The 5,305-nt window shown below is 45.3% G+C and overlaps 1 pseudogene; it reads right to left on the reverse strand.

The window, feature by feature from the left end:
* Window positions 1-272: 272 nt before the first annotated feature.
* LOC124093455 (transmembrane protein 132B-like) lies at window positions 273-1,319 on the reverse strand (annotated as a pseudogene).
* Between the last annotated feature and the right edge of the window lie 3,986 nt (window positions 1,320-5,305).

The raw sequence follows: 5,305 nt of genomic DNA on the forward strand, positions 1-5,305 counted from the left end.
AGTGAGTACCAGGTGGTGCTCGTCTGCTGACCCAGTGCTGCAGCAGTACTACAGGGGCCATGCCAGGTGCTCATCCTGGCTTACACACAAGCTGCACTAACTCTTCAGGCCACTTTCATGTGCTTAAAAGAGGATGCTACCCCCTGCACCCCCACACCAGGTTTCAACAAATAAATCCTTATTAAATCACCCTCTGTTGCAGAACAAGCTCACGGCTCCATCTGTTTGAAAAACAGAAGGCACATCAGTGAATTAAAATATAACACAGTATTTCATGTCTGTGAGTCCCCCAGCCCCATGTCCTGGCAGACCCACTTGATGCTTTCATCACTGTCAAACAGGATGGAGTTGGTGTACAGGCCCCCATCCTCGGGGAGGATGGTGGTGTAGGAAGTAAACTTGACCCTCTTCCTCTTTGGGCCAGAAGAGTTTACAGGTTCGGTTTTCATCTCTTTCTCATAGACATAGTCAGAAGGTCTGAGCAGCTGACTGTGGAAGGGCTTCTGGGAGCCTCCACTCGGCAGGAAGTTCCTCTCCTCGAACTGCAGCCCCCTGTCTATCATGGGAGTGCGGGAGTGTGATGTCCACTGGGTTCTCCAAAAGCTCCACCTCGTTCCCAAGCCAGACCCAGTCATGGGAGTGGGGGATGTTGCCCTGCTCGCTCATTGCAAGCCTTTTGTCTGTACTTCCAGGCAAATGCCACGCAGTGATCAGGAAGACCAGGATGGCCAGGCAGAAGACGCAGAGCAGGGCGTGCATGCCGATCTCCAAGTCCCTCAAGCCCCTCGAGGCCACTGTAAGGTCACTAGGGTTACTGGATTCTGGAAACTTCCCCTGGGTGGGGAAGTTGGTGATGGCATCTGCACCACCACTCTTGAGCAGCTTCCTGTCCTTCCCCTCCCCAGGTAGTGACAGGGCTGTGCTCCTGTTGGTCCTGTTCTCTGGGCCAGCGGGGCTGCCATGCTGGAGCCACTCCTGGACCGCTGGCTCCTGGCTCCCTTCCCGCTCTATGGAGTTGCTCAGGTGATCTTTATATTCCTGGTTCATGCCCTTGATGTCATTGCTGCCTCCTCGGTGCTCCTCCTCGATGCCCTATGCAAACCTGACCTTGATGCTTCCTTTACCCACAGCAAGAACACTCTTCCTCTTGGTCTTCTGGCAAGGCTCGCTGATCATCATCTCCAACTTGATCAGGGGCCCTTGTGCTTCGCCCTCTGCAACCACAACCAGCCACTGGGACTGCAGGTTTGGCTGGACAGACACCACCATTTCATCCAATGATGAGACAGTTATGGAAAAATCCTTGGGATCATAAATGTCTAAGTGTTACTTACTGAATTGAACAAAACTCCAAGAAAAAAATCAAAATATTTGTTGTGATAACTCTTCTTCACATTTGCAAATTTTTATCACAGAAATGTTAATTCCAAAACATTCTTTAAGTGTATATAATTAGAAAAAATGAGCCTCAGTGCTCTGTAACCTTAATCCATACTTGAGATACACTGGACTGTCATTAATAATGATCTACATCCCAGTAACATGACGAACAAACAATATAGTTTTAAAAGGGCAGGAAAATACACATTAGTTTATTTCATGTCCTACAACTGAATTTTGCTGTGACCCTTCTTAAAGCTTTTTGAAAAATTAGGCCATGCATCCAAGTCATTTCCAAGGGCAACTAATCAGCCATCAACCAAGATATCATTTGAACTATGATGATACTTTAGAAATTCAATGCAGCTAAAGCCACACAGTGCTGGCTGAAGGTACTTGGGGGAAAATGCATTATAATCCCATCCCACTAGAGAGACACAATGCCCCTGATATCTTCTTAAAGTGATTCACTAAAACTCTGAAAATGTGTGAAAGTTTTAGAATTTTCCATAATTACAGTAAGTAGACAGCAATTTGGTGCCTACTTACAGTAGCTGAAATGGAATTTCTAAGTGTCAAAAGCTGCCTGCTTTCATAAAAATGGAAAAATACAATTCTCTGTCATGGTCTACGGTAGACAGTCAATTGCATAGATGAACTTGGCTGCCGAGCAAATGGCACAGGGACCTGTGATGGACATTTAAAGAGTGTCTGAGAAGAAGTGTTCCCCATGCATTGGGAGCAGACTGGGGAAGAGGCAGGGAGACATATTGGGGTGCCATCTCCGCTGCACATGCCCTCTGCTGATGACCTTTGGGACATGAAGACTGAGAGGGACAGGCTCTATCCATTAGCCAGAGTCTTAGAGGTCTCTGGGAACCTCATCTCTTTAGGAACTTGAAGAACCTCCCAGGGAACCATTCTCTTATCTCTGGTGGAGACTCGAGAAGAGAGTGAGAAGGGAGAAGCAGTCTATGCCTGGCATTTGCTGTGGACCAGCCACACTGGAAATTCACTGCCTTTTAGGAGAAGATGGAGCTAGACAGATGTAGGATATTCTAAAGTGACACCAAGAACTCTTGTCTCTGCTCATTAAGGTGCCACCAAGTAAAAAGCAACAAAGGTGAAATAGGTGTAAGAAAAATGAACCTCTAAATTATAAGCATGTTTTATTTTTAATTGCAATTTTATCACAATCACTTAAAACACTGTAATTAATGTTTACACCAAAATATTTCCTAATTCACTTTCAAAATAAAATGTTTGCTGAAATGATTTTTAAAACTTTCAATAATTGCTTGATTTCACCTTCCAAATAAAGCATTCCTAAAAAGAACAACTTACAGCATTTTTCCTTTTACTCAAAGAGTAAATTGATTTTATCTATTTATTTTAAGAGAGAGAGAGAGAGAGAGAGAGAGAGAATTTATTAACATTTGTTTTTTAGTTCTCGGCGGACACAACATCTTTGTATGTGGTGCTGAGGATCGAACCCGGGCTGCACGCATGCCAGGCAAGCACGCTACCACTTGAGCCACATCCCCAGCCCCAAATAAATTGATTTTAAAGAGGAGTAACTGTGTGTATGCTTTAAAAGAGATTTTGGTTGATTTAGCAATAAAGATTATTTCAAAAATGATGCAGATCTTGGTGCTGGATATTCAGAGTAAAGAATCATGACATTAAAAAATTAATCTGTGCTCAGAGAGCAGTGCAAAGATAGGAAAGCTGTTGAGAAGACGGCTCCGTCATTCCCTCTACCCCATAACCCTCCAAGTATGGCCTCCACGTTCATGCACAGAGGTGGGCAGTCCCTATGAAAGATCTGAGGGCCCCAGGAAAGCACAGCAGGAAAGGGGGTTTTATGGCCTAAAACTATCAATTCGTCCAATTTACCTTCTATTTGCAATTTAGTTCTAGAGGACATATTGCATTAAAGCTGCATGTATTAAACAGACATTAGAAAACAACTCAATAGACTAACACTTTACAGTGAGAATTTATAGTTCTGTTGGTCAATTTCCAAAATATCATTCCATCAGTATTAGCTAGAAAATACTTACTACAGGTGCATGAGGAAAGATAGAAGATCTGGTAATTTCATATTTTCAGCAAGAAATAATTTTTTCCATTTTTTAAAAATGTTCTTAACCACTGCCAATGTCCAATACAGTTCAAGAATTCAATTCCAAGTTTAGAAAATAAAATCCTCACAGTTTCCCTGTCTTCAATTAGTAACACAGAAAGTGGAGGCTTATATTCATAGGAAAACAGCTTTCATTCATTTTTCAGCTTAGCTTTTTCTACTAAAAGAGGTCACATTGATGATGTTCATTTATTTTTTCTCAGCATCATCTTGTGAGATAGAAAAATGCAGATCATTGTTTTCATCTCACAGACAATGACTGCTTGGAGAGGTCAGGGCTCCTGCCTGTGCTACCCATACACCAAATGGCCTCGGAGAAGCTTCCACTCCCCAATCTTTCAGTCTGCACCTTCAGTCACCTGAGTCATCATGACATTCCTGAAGGGCACTCATTTCCCTTGAGTCCAAGGAACTTTGGGAATGTGACTGGATGCCATAGTCCGCATTCCATGGGCAGTTGATTGCCACTATATCTTCTCATTCCTGTGGCTGCACATCAGGTACTATGGCTTCTTCTCAAAATCAGGATCCTCCTAACTTAAGAGGCTCCAGTGAAACCCAGGACACAGAGTCGTCATGGCTTTTCCTCCTACTGCAGAAAATTTTTTAGCACCAGCAACTTACTTTTTCTAATGGTATTTCCACAACTAGTATTTCAGAGAGACTGGTGAGAGCCCCAATGCAAACTTTGAGCCTTCACTCAAAGTCTCACTGGACACCTCTCGGTGACCATCATGGCTCCCCAGAGAAGTGAGGCAAATGCTGGTTGTGGACAGGAGGGCAAAAGGGACCTCCGTGCGGGGCTTCCTGGTCCTCCAAGAAGGGGCAGCAGACACCAGATCCTCCTCATTCCAACACCATATTGGTTTTGGGAATCAAGGTTGGAGGCAAAGCTCAGACCCAGCAAGGAGAGCTGGGACCACAGGCCCTGGTCTGTCTCATCCTGGGCAAGGAGCCTGCCTAGGGGGTCACATGGCTGCTTGGGGTGGGCATGGAGCCAGCGAGCTGAGCACACTCCAGGCCCAACCCTTCCTTACCTGGTGCATCACAGAATCCATGGGCCCAAACCTGCAAAACGGTGACCAAGTTTAAAGTCATTTATGATGTCACTGTGAGAGTGAAGAGAGCTAATTAATGCAAAACATCCCTGAGAACATTCCAGGCTGAGGAAAATATCAAGGCCTTCCCTGTCCCCTGCCTGCAGTCACCTTTGAATGTCTCCTACAAAACATCCAGGGAATGCTGGCTTCTGGTGGGAGTGGCTGCCTCAGGGGAACTGTGATCTCACTTATCTCTAGGTACACATTCTTTGGGGGTCTGGCCCATCCTTGGGGGGATGAAGCCAGGCTAAGTCCTGAAGGCTGTTGAAGTGGTGTCTTCTGTGTTCTATTTGCTGGTATTTAAAGAGACCCACTGGAAGCAAGAGCTTTGGAGCATCAGTGGTGGAGAGGATGCTCTGCCAGGACTCCCCAGTAGGGACCCTGAGAAGTGGCCGGGTCACACAGCTACCTGGCTTCAGGAGTTTGGGCTTCACCAACCTGGTGGTGTATTCTCTTCCGCCTCTCTCCTTCCACTGTGCTTTCATGTTATTGCTGAAGTCAACACTGCTGTGTATAAGGAGAGCCTTTACTGACTAACTCAGCACCTTCAATGTCACAGACATCTTTAGAGCAAGCCCATGGGCACTCTCCACATTGACTCACGGCCCCCATTGGATGCTCTGCTCACACAGCCTGGCTCTGTTCTCTCCCACTCCTATTATTATTATGGTTGTTTTGA

The sequence above is a fragment of the Marmota monax genome, unplaced genomic scaffold (assembly GCF_021218885.2).
Source record: "Marmota monax isolate L192 unplaced genomic scaffold, Marmota_monax_Labrador192_F-V1.1 WCK01_AAM20220418_F8-fsc00623, whole genome shotgun sequence".
NCBI lineage: Eukaryota > Metazoa > Chordata > Mammalia > Rodentia > Sciuridae > Marmota > Marmota monax.